Here is a 12,237-nt window from a genome sequence, read left to right as displayed (position 1 = left end):
CATTGAAACGTATGTGAAACTCAGGCGGAGCTGGAATCTCGACACGTGAATTATAATTCCACGATGACTGCTCCTGCTTGGGGCTGGAAAATGGAGAAATGACACAAGGAGGTAGGGGGAACTTTGTAATGGAGGCAGGGAAAAAAGTGGTTAGATTTCATTTTTTCTTTCCAATTTCAATTTCAAGGTCCACTTAATTCTTTATCAACTAATTAGTGTGATGCTGGGTGACTGGCGGCCCTCGACGTGGTGCATATGGCTGAGGTGCAGAGAAGCACTGGAGTCGGTAATGAAGAAGGCACTGGGGGGGAATATGGGCAGGGGTTGGCACAGTGAGCGTGTGTGTGTGTGTGTGTGCAGGGAGGGGTTGGTGGGTGTCGATTAAAGCAGGGAGGGAGTGAAGGAAGGGGGTGAGATGATTGACAGCGCAGGGAGTGAGCGACAGAAGGCTTTACTGGCTTTTCCCTCTCTCTCCCTTTTTTTTTGCTGCCATCTCTTGTTCTCTGCTGATCTGGGGCCTGCAGAGCTCAGAGGTAGCTGGCCAGGCTCGTGGCTGCTATGTGTCTGAGGCTGGATGGTACAAAAAAAAAAGGGGGGGGGGGGCCTTGCGAGCTCAGCAGGAGCATAGCATCCAATTTACAGGCCTGTCCCACACGGCCCCAGGGGCAGCCCGCGGCACACTGCCATGATGGTCAGCTCCAGCAGCTCATAAATTATGCAGAGGCAATAAACGCACTGGGCAAACACTCCTCAGACGTTTCCCTGCTCTCCATTTCTCTCTCACTCTCTTTTCTCCAACACCCAGAACATTCCTCCCCCATTTGAATACAGTGTGCAGAGAGCCAGCAGCCCTACGGAGAGTCAGCTGGAGGAATAAATAAGGGACATGCAAATACCGATTACACATGAATGTCGGCTATTTTAAAAAATAAGATCGTTTGTAAACAAAGAAAAGGTTAATGCACGGCTCGGTTAAATACTCGATTCTGATTGTTCAATTGCAACATAGTGAGATTTGTTTTTTAAATCAACAGACATACTATGAAGAACAGACCATTTCTACAATTCTAAAAGGACTTTTGTTTACTTTTTAACAGATAAAAATTGAAAAAAATCATATATGTTGCCATTGCTCCAAAAAGCACATTTCAGGGGAAAATAAAGTAAAAGCACAATGACGATAAAGTTTGATTTAAGTTTTGATCTGAGAATTAATCATATCAATCCTCAGAACAAATCCTTCACCTGAGCATGATCATAGTCTTATGTCTATAAAATCGTTGACAGTCTGCCCTAAAAGCAGAGAAGAGGAAAAAAGAGAGGAGGAAAACGTAAAGAAGTTTGGAGACAAAGACATCAAGTTGAAGGAAAACACATGAAGTAGACACGTTTAATAACTCCGTAATGAGAAAGGACGATCTTAAAGACTGCTTAATGGAAAAGAAAATGTCAACAGGCTTTGACAGTTATGCTCTGCATGTATTCTTCCAGCCCCTTTTCACCTTGCTTCTCTTTAATGTTCAGTCTAATGTGCGGTATAAAAGTCATGTAAAGGCCCCTTTAAAGAAGGCTGCACGGTTCACTGTTGCTATGGATGCAGTTTGAAATGTGCAAACTAATGGACTAGTTTCAAACAGGAGAACGTTTTGTTAAATCCCTGAAATCATTCCTGCATTAATATTTATCGTCTTTATATTTTTGACTGTACTCGACATGTAATAAGAAGGATTAAAGCAAACGGTTTGTTATAGTGTGAAGAAATGTCATGCATATATCAGCCTTCAACACAGGACTGACTGACGCAGCAGCAGACATCATTGATGATCAGTATTAGCCGTTTGAACTGCCTCCATGTATTCAGGCCTGTCTGGATGTGGCAGCAGTAATGCAGCCGTGCACTCATTAGCTGCTTCTCTGCCCGTGCTGCACACACTGAGAACACAGGCATGCAAAGGGGTTCAAATAATGGACATCATTTTCATTTTTTCCTCTGTGTTATGATCCATAAAAAAACACCACTAGCCTTTTCTTTCTCCTGTTCCTTATCCTCCCCTCTCTCTCTCCCCCCCCCCCCTGTTCCCCGGCTGTGCAGCCAATTGCTTTGATTGCCGAGATAGAAGCCGGCTGGAATGACTTGCCCTTGCTTGTGAAGCAAATGGAACATGCTAATGGAACTCATCGTATTACCCGATGCAAAAGTGCCATAGCTCATTACTTTAAGATAAAAGGATATCATTGTAGACGGCGAGCAGAATTGACTTTCTGTGCCGCGACTTGATGATGATTTAATCAACTGCTCTCTTTCACTTCTCATCCCCGCGCCTGTCGCTTTCGCAGGTGCCACTAAACGAAGCACTCACACGGCTAGCGGGGGTGAGAAAAAAAGGAAAGAAATTGCTGTCATTATTTTTTTTTCTCTCCCAAGGAATAGAGGTATGCAAATGTTCCGAGAGCGACCAAAAGGGAAAACTTAATAAAATGGAAATACCTTTATAATGAGCAAAGTAAAAAATCCTGAGATCAGGCCTGACAGGAGAGGGCAGCCAATTTGATCATCCTCACAGAGCAGACGCTGGAGCTCCCATGAACCCGCTGCTCGAGTACAGAGCAGAAAGTAACAAAAATAATATCCCTAAAAGATAAAAAACACATCTGGCATACAAACAAGTCGGAGCTGTCACTCACTGATAAGTGATCATAGCGCACTAATGCTTCGCCTCGTGCATAAAGCAACCTGAGGCGGCGGAGAAAAATCCCTGCATATGAACAGTTTTCCCCTCCTTGTGATTTTTTCTTTTTTTACTTACCGACTTTTACATGACAGACTGAGACGGAGAGCTTGAAAGGCTCAGCTTTGCACTTGGTAATAGGAAACACACTGAATGAGTTTTAGAACATGTCATTACTAACTGAGGAATGGTGTTGTTTTGTGAGGGTATAAGCATTAGCTCAAACATGCAGTTATTGCTCCTGACGGGTGAGTACGTATAAAATCTGCAGAGCGATGACAAACTGTGATGTCAAAAGCACTTAAAGCCAATGTTGAGAGGCTGTTTCTGATGAAAAGACATATATGAGGTTTACAATGAATACATTACAGTGAAGAAAGAAAACACAACAACAATGGTGCTATTGAGATGAGTGGAGTTTGCCCTCCGACAGTCGCTTCCAATAAGGAAACCATTAGACCAAGGAGGGGGCTCACAAAGAAAACTGATACTCTACCCAGGCCCTCTGCTATTTACACAGGCCCGCTATTATACTGTACAGCGAGACCCTGGTGTTAAGTTTAAGTAACAGAGGAATGTCAAACATTAGCGTCAGCTCTAAGAGCTGTTGATGTTGGCTTGTATCCGGAGCACTTCTGATTGCCCCTCCGCTCTCAGCCAGGCCTCTCTTTTGGCTGAGTGCTCTTACAAATTTCCCTGTGCTCAGTCCAAGCGTCGAGCCTTTTGTTTACATTGGTCTCAAATAAGGAGTAAATTATTCTTGTCCTAAATTCTCTCCAGCTGAGAGTAATACTGGCCCAGTGCGAGGGGGGAACACGAGGAGCCACGGGCTGAATGCTAAACCACGCGGCTATGTTATCGTCTGTAGAAGAAGCAGGGCCCGACAAAGTCTCCTGCCAGAGCTACCCGCGGAAAGAAGTCTGCAGCAGAGAGGTGACCACATCACACAGGGATGCGTGCAAGGCAAGTATGCCGTGTTCCCACATAACCTTCTGAGAAACTGAAAAAACACCAACAGATGTTAAATCAATCCAGAAGATAATGACACATGTAAAAAGATATTTCTAAAGGCAACAGTCCGTATTTAAAAGGTTTATTGTAATTGTTCAAATGTTTATTTAAGTGGTCTTCTTAAGTCTGGATGTGTGTTCTGAGCATATTGTCGCCCCCATGAGTGACATTAGCCTCCAGTTCTGCTGGTTGCTATCCATGACCTTAGAATTAATTATGTCTGATATGGGCTTCATTAAAGCGCCCCGCTGCACACAGGATGGTGTCTGTTTATCAACCCAAGCCAGGCTGTCCTGCAGGATGGCTGAAGGGGTTAAAGCCGGGGGAGGAAGCCAACCTGCCTGCATGCCTGGGAGCTGGAGAGACAGCATGAAGGATGGCAGCCATTGCCAGGGTCAGCTCTGACGGTGCCAATTTGACGTGCTGTCGTCAAGGGCTCCTCGCTCCCTCCTCCTCCTAACAGCTCCTTCCCGATATAGCTGCACGTCCTGATGGTTTTCTGATGCAAACAGTCGCATGGCAAAATGGTTTTTCTCCCCTCCCGCTGCAGCCTCCTCCATCTGCTGCTGGGGCCTGGGTGCCGCCGACCGCCTGCCTGTCACAGCGTGCGTGGAAATTAGCTGGGGAGGAGGTGCTCGCTTGTGCTAATTACATTTTAATCATTGGAAATGTGTTGGCAAATCAAGCCTTGATTGCCATCTTGGAGCCCAGTGCCCCTCTCTGCAGGTTGGAGATGGAGGAGGGGGTGGTGGGGCTAGAATGTGGCAGAGTCTAGACTCGCCAAGCTGGACGCATCTCTCTCCACCTCGGCTTGAGATGGCGGTGTGCCTGCTCCACCGCTGGGTAGGGGCTGTGCTACATTATTCACGGTGAAGAGAGGAAGACCAGGATGGTAAAACGAGGATCAGTGCCATCCTTATTCTCAAATCCCCCACTCACACCTTCTGTACCCCTCTCTCTTTCTCACCCGCACATTACACAGTCTGCCAGTCCGCCGCTGTGAATTGAGGAACAACAAATAGAGGCGGGCAGGAGGAGACTGATGAGCTCAGGGTTTGCTACACAGCACCTGCTCTGTCACACGGAGCTGAGGCAGGAGGCCCCTTCACTATACGCTCACAAGTTTGAGTTTCTTACAACACAGAAATAAATAACAACAATGTAACCAACTTGGAGAATCAAATTTAGACTTTTCCTGAAAAATGTTTAACAATCTTAAGATTGGTCCATGATCAAATGTGGCAGCGTGGTTAGTAGCCCAACACTTCAAAATGAGACTCTTTAGGTGACCCTTGTGACTCACAGATGACCCAGAGTGTCAAAAACTTCATGTGAAACTAGATCAACAGCCCTGATAACGACTCCCATTTGACCGCTATGACCACCATACATCCACAGAGGCTTATATATATATATATGTAGTTCTCTTCACCAGTCAGTTTAGAACAAGTGAAGCCTTTCAGAGGAGGGGTGAAATGTCTTCTAAAACCTGAACAGTGCAGTCCAGCGCAATGTCTTGGATCAAGCCTCTAATTAAGATGACCTGGATGACTAAGAACTTTCACAGAAAAGGTGAAAGACAATGAATGAATGAGACAAGACATTGAAAGACAATGTCAGCATCTTAAGCATTTTAAGTTTAGGTAAGTAGGTAAGTAGTTACATAACCTATACAGGTATACTTTAGTTATGTCAAATACAGTGTTAGTTAAGTAATGTACATGAGTAACCAACAATGATCTAACATTGTAAACGAGGAGACATGCTCGGTTTGGTTGAGTATTGTTGACGTCAAAAAGTCTTTAAATCTGAAATATTTGTGAAGCTTCACTTTGCATGTTAAACAAGATGCTACGTATATATTTTTGTTAACTTGACATATTTATCATCGTCAACTTGACCACATAACATGCTGATGCTAGAGTGGTGCCACAATCAAGCGTTGGGCCGCTGACATGTTGGTATTGTGTTGGCAGGGTGAATGTGTTGCTGAGCTCAGGACTACACATGAGGAAGCAGACATGTAATGTAAATGATGATCTACCTTTCAGAGGCATTTTGTTTAAAGACTCTCTCTTTGGTCAGTTGAAACCACTGGAACATAATAAACGTGAAAATGTATTTCCAAACGTATACACATGCCCAGAAGTAGACCGTGCTCAAGTGACTTCACAGTCAACTGAACCTCAGATAAACTTTGGGATAACTTTACTTTAGAAAGAAGCCCTGCAGACACATATTTCATGAAAAGGTATTCGTAAAAGACAGTTTAGTAAAAATGCTCGCAAAAGCTCAGCGAGTGGAAATTCAAGATGACATGACAGACTGGGACAGATCCTTAAAATAAGCAGAACTCTGCGGAGATGACATGGAACATCTAATTTGCCCAGCGTCTGCTTGATTTCCAGCTGTCATCTAGAGAAAGAGAAGACCTCAAACAAACACAAAGAGAAGAAAACAGCTCAGCATGAGTGTTTGAGACGGTCTATACAGTCATGTAAGGCAAACGTGTCCATCTGCAGCCAAGAATGTTTCGTCAGGGAGGACCAGACTTCAGTCTGGACTAATATAACCTGGTCTGATCGCGGGGCCAAACGCAGCAGGCCAACATCTGAATGCAATTTCCCTTCAAATGTTCAACTTTATCCAGAAGATATTCAACTTGACCACAAGCTCTGGATTCCAGTCAGCGGGACATCAGGGCTAAAGGTGGAGATGGGAGAGAGAGAGAGAGGCTAAAATATGGAGCCTTCCATAAAATAATAAGAACTTTATAGCCTGGTTTCAATACTCTGGAGTGTGTTCTTTTCTACCTTTTATTGGACTGGACTGTGCCAAAATGTACAAAAAGAATATTTGAGAGATTTTCTCGCCCTGACTGTTTGTATTATTGTTTTCTTGAGCTAAACCTCAAATGATTTCTATTTTAATAGCACCAGCAATTTGAGCAAAGGAGTGTCGAGGAGCGCTGTTTGAAATCACAAACAGACACGTTCACACACTTAGCATGCCCGGGATGAAAAGTTTTGTTCAGAAGGCACAAGAGTTCAGTGTGTGTGTGTGTGTGTGTGTGTGTGTGTGTTGCTTTCAGTTTTGTCAGTGTGGAGGAAGGCAGGACATTTGCACCAGAGATGTGGCAGTGTAGTACTGAAGTGATGCTTGGCAGAAAGAGATGTTGCCGCAGGGTGAAGCTTTCTGTTGATCAGTCCCATCCACCCACCTAACACACACACACACACACACACACACACACACACACACACACACACACACACACACACACACACACACACACACACACACACACACACACACACACACACACACACACACACACACACACACACACCTGACAAGGACCAATGTAGGATGGGAGGAACTTTGAGGTGCAGCACTTTGCTTTCTCAAAAAAAAATCCATTTGTTACACAAGCACCGAGTTTAGTATCTCTGCTTCTAGAAGCATCTCAACGCTTTTCTCCGGGCTATAGGCGCCTGGGGGCGGGAAGTGTTTACCGGTTATCTGATAGAAATGAGAAAAAAAAACCAACAAACATAACTTACAGCTGCAGAATCCAAGTGTGGGCGCATACACAAAAACTCACAAACACACACCTAGCCTCACCTCAACTCTGAGCTCTGTGTCTATAAGCAGATGGGGGGCTGAGGAACAAAGCAGACGCTGGGTTCATCAAAGATTATTAGACAGATTTTTAGGTTATGACATACATTAAACAGCACTGAGAAGTTAATGTGTTTCCCCTAATGTTTATTTTAAGTGCCCGACATCAACCTTAAAGCTATCTGGAGGCGCACATGTACAATACATTTAAAGGAAGAATGTGCGACTTTTTGATCCAGTAGACGTCACCCTGAGCACCAGCATGAAACCAAAACAAACTGATAAAAATGGACTTGAACTTGTTTATTTCTTTTTTAGTCTTCTGACTCCTCAGAAGTTTTTCAGAAGTCCTTTTACACCGCAGGTCTCACCTACACATTCACACACTGATGGTAGAGGCTGCTGTGTAAAGTGACCATCAGAAGTAACTAATCCATTCATACACATTCATACACTGATGCCAACAGTAAAAACTCAAATTGTGAGGTGTATTTCTGTAAAAATATCTCATTACACTTAATATAAGCCACAATCACATGTCAAGTCCAGATTAACATTTTATTTAAAGATATACAATCCAAACTAAGGGCCTGAATTTGCTTGTAACAAGTTAAAATATCTGCCACTGGAGAGAACAAATTTGAGTTTCTTGAAATGAGAAGTTTATGTCTACAAGAGTGAGTGAATGAAATCTGCAGCATCAAACAATGACTGCTGTCCTTTACATATTAGTTTTACTGAAAGCTAGCGTATATTCTCACTCTTGGTTTTGCGTCCTGGAAAGACCTAATCGCACTGCATTAATGCAAACCAAGTGACACTGTAGGGCGTGTGCTTTCTTTTAACAATATAAGAATCAATGTTAAACAATTGCAACCGACATCGACCAGCTTTGTGTTTGTTGGAGTCATGGTCAGAAAGTAGATTTAATCTTAGCAGGACGATGGTTCTCTTCAAATGTTCAAGGCAAAACAAGCGACTGATGAATCATAAATACAAGAACAAAGAACAAAGAAATCGGCTTCCAACTTTATAGCACTTGAAATCATTAGTCCTCCCATTCAAAGCCTTGTTTTTTTGTTTTTTTTTAAATAATAGTTTTTAGTATCTTCTTATTGTGAGAAGTGTTGCTTCTTTTTCCAATCCAAGAAAATCCTCTTTATTCCTCAAAGTAAGACAACAAAAAGCATCATTTTAATATTGAGTCGGTTATTTCTATCATAGCGCTTAAATGTTTTTTTTCCCGATGCCGTAAACGCTGTGTGAAATGTGATAACAGTGATGATGTGACTGTGTGTAATGGTTCTACACAAAATGATCTCTGTCTGCCATCTCCAGAATGACTGTAATATTCACGCCGTGCATGTATTGGGTGGATGCTGAACAACAGGCTGCAACCTTGTGTTGTCAAGAGATATAAACCTCATCTGCTCCTCTCACCTCCCCTCTTCCTGCCCTCCCCCCCCCCCCTCTCTGTGACTCATGGCTGTGGGGGAGAAAAACATCAGGATTAGGTTCTGTGCCTCTAATCACTTAACTCCTCACACCTGATGGCACACTATTAACTTTGACTGTCTCCAGTGACCCCGCGGGTCGTTGCCCATCACATCAAGTTTTTATTAGGGAATTTTCCTCATCATTAGCCATGGCCTGGAAACGAGCCATTAATATTCATACTGGCAAACCAAAATGAGGTCCCACTGATTTTCCATCATCCAGGCTATCCGCGCAGCTGCCGCCGTTAACAATCACCCCAGTGCTCCATACTCGCCACGTATCATTATAGGGCTCCATAAAGCTTCTTCTCTGGGCCTGCCATGATGGGAAGGGGAGCAAGGTGAGGAAGAGGAAGAGGAGGAGGAGGAGGAAGAGAAGACTGTGAGGCTAGCAGCCAGATGACACCCGTCTGAGAGAAAGTGCCCCGCTCTGCCAACAATCTGCCTGGAAGTCTCATGCATAAAGACTGGCGCTGTCAGTGCTAACAACCCCTGCAGGCTGTGCCAGGGACACAGCTGAGATACACAGAGTTCCCTCACATTAGAGCACATGTTGTTTATCAGCCTGGAGTGGCAGATAGGAATGCAGCGCTTTGGAGAAGTTTGACTTCACACATCTGAAGATTGCAGATATATTTGACAATAAATGCTACCCTCTGGGTAGTATGTATAGGCTAGTAATGAAGGAAATGCAATATTTAAAAGGGATTTTTCTGTACATGGTTCAAAATAAGAGTCTTGGTAAAGGCTTCTAGTGCATCCAAAATGGCTGCTCATGTTTCTACAGTTTGCAGCTCGTCGTCGGAGTGATTCATCCTGTTTGTGCCACGTTGTTACCAGAGAAGGACATCTCAAATCTCTGCAGCTGGTTAAAAGCAGTTGCTCGGGCTCCACATGGTGTGAAAACAGACCTGATAAGCCGCTCCAGAGCAGCATTGTCCTCATCATCTCCTGCTGATAAGACTCCTCTCTCCACTCACCTGAGCTCAGACTAGCAGCTCCTGATGCGTGGATAGACCCGCTCTGTGTTACGGGTGGGAGCAGCAATAAATTGTCAGCACCCTGACAGGGCGAGATAAACCCGCACAGTTGACCCCTGAGTGCCCATTCCTGAATTATTCATAAAAATCACATCTTTAAAATCAGTTATGTTAGCTGATATGTGAGGGGGCACGCTGCAGTCAGCTGTAAATCTTTGATCAAATTAACTCTGACAGGATTTTTTAGTTCACACTCGATATGTTTAGTGAGAGCAGGATGTCATTAGTTGGAAACTGTTAAGTTAGCTTGGCTTGAAAACAGTGTCTTGATTTCATGAACAGAATGCACAGTCAACAGCTCTCAGCAGAGTGAGGACATAAGGTGAGACACCAAAAACAGATGCAGCTGCTTCAGCACCGTCTTCCAAATAATTAGAGCGGCAGTGACAAAAACACTTTGTTATCCTGCTGCTATGATTTGCTAGCTGTCGCAGCGTACATCTGAGTTGCCTCATTATACCGAAAGTAGTCAAATAAAAGCCGACACCGCACGCTGCCTGTCAGGATTCTGTCTAGCGCACATGCAAACAAGCGAAGATGAATAAACATTAGTTGTTGTTGAGGGCTGGTCTTTGAGCCTGGAGGCGCACAAAGATCCACTTTGTTCAAAATAAAAAATATTTAATTTGAAAGACTGATGCCAGGCAAAATGAAATTAAAAGGAACCCATGCTAACTGCTTAAACAAATTACTAGCGGTGCGCTAAATTACATTTGCTCCTCCATCAGCGAGATCAAACAAGCCTAGTTTGACTCTCCTGCGCTAATGATTTCCTGCACTCACCTCCGTTTTCATCCCAGGGGTGTTAATAAACACTCAGTCTGGCTTTTTGTTTGTTTGTTTGGTTTATTTATACATTTCCCCAGCTCTTCCTCTCATCCCGCTCCCTCCCTCTTGTGCTCACTTTGCCCACGCTGGTGGCAGGCTGGGTGAATTAGAGGGATCTAATGTAATCCCAGGGACAGCGGGCTTCTGAAAAGCGTGCTCAATTAAAGCAGGATGAGCCCAGTGGGAGTGTCCCTGGTGGAGCGTGGGGTGACTGACGCAGCCTTTTGGTTGGGATTAATTAGCATGCTAAGTGGTGGAGCACGATGGCAGGCTGAGAGCCACGGACCAACCATCTGACATCCTCCACCTCCCACCATACCAGCAGAACAGCCATGCTTTGAGCTTGTCCATCCTCCCTTTGTCACTCCGGCTGAATTCACCTCCTGACGAGAGATAACAGGTACAAACAGAAGCAAGAATGGAGACCACCTAGCGGCGTCTTCCATCCAAGCACATCTGCTAATATGTCTCAATTTTATAAAGACTTGTCGATGGTTTTGCAGGCTCCACAACGCTCCTCATTTACTTTAATACCAGAGGCCTGTAACAACAAAGCAAAGAGTTCAACATTCCCGGGGTTTCTTTAGGTGATCTGGTTTTACAAATCATGACAGGACGACACAAACGTTGCTAAACTCACTCACATAAACGATAGCTTCTGCATAGCTGAGTTGGCAAAACCGTAATGCTAAGGTTAATAGTCTTAACCTTTAACATCTTTGTATTGCACCTATAAACCATTCACAGTACCATTAGCACTGATGAGGAACTTTATTCCATAAGCCTGTGTGCTGGAGCTCATTTTTCCAGACTGTAGTCCAACTGTGCTGTTTTGCAGAGCTTCATGTGTTTTCTGTTTGATTTCTGAACAGCAGAATACCACAGAGCTCAGGCCCCGAGGCTTCATGTTCATATTGACTGGCCCAGCAGGGGGGGGAGGGCTTCAAAATGAAAGACTACCCATGGATCAAAATGTTTGCGCATGCAATCTGGGGCAACCACCACTGGAACACAACAAAACAGCAACATCTGTTATAACTCCACATCTTTTGGCTTTGTCAGAGGTTCTTTTCCTATTCTTTGGCTGTTGTGCCACACTGCCAACGCTCGCCAACATCTCTGACTACGCTGTAATCCTTCCCGAGTTTCTCATCTTTTAAGAGCCCAGTGGTTGGGATTTGAGGGGCAGTTATTTTGTGCTGTATAAGCAGATTTTTACGGTGTATGTATTTTAGATATGGCTACAACATGAGCACCTTTATAATGTCATGGGAGACAAACCACCCAGCCAGCTGACGACATCGATAGTCCTCCATATTTGTTTGTTATCACAAGTCACTTCAGATCCGGCAAGTTTTGGTTTCTGGTGTCGGTGGAATTGCCACTTCAGACAACAGGTGTGGTCTTAACCCTCTGGCTGAATCACCTGGAGTGTGTTTGGAGGATAATAATGTTAAAAATAGTTTGAAACTGTCCTTATGTATCGGATTGCCCATGTTTTTTAATATCGGT

At 44.1% G+C, this 12,237-nt stretch overlaps 1 protein-coding gene across 7 annotated transcripts in view; it reads right to left on the bottom strand.

The window, feature by feature from the left end:
- auts2a (activator of transcription and developmental regulator AUTS2 a) overlaps positions 1–12,237 on the bottom strand; it is a 339,678-nt gene that overhangs the window by 115,966 nt on the left and 211,475 nt on the right. The window lies entirely within an intron of this gene.

This window comes from Labrus mixtus, chromosome 14 (assembly GCF_963584025.1).
Source record: "Labrus mixtus chromosome 14, fLabMix1.1, whole genome shotgun sequence".
In the NCBI taxonomy this organism is placed as follows: Eukaryota; Metazoa; Chordata; class Actinopteri; order Labriformes; family Labridae; genus Labrus; species Labrus mixtus.
The sequence above is the reverse complement of the archived record's forward strand: the minus strand, read 5'-3'. Positions and strand labels throughout refer to the sequence as shown.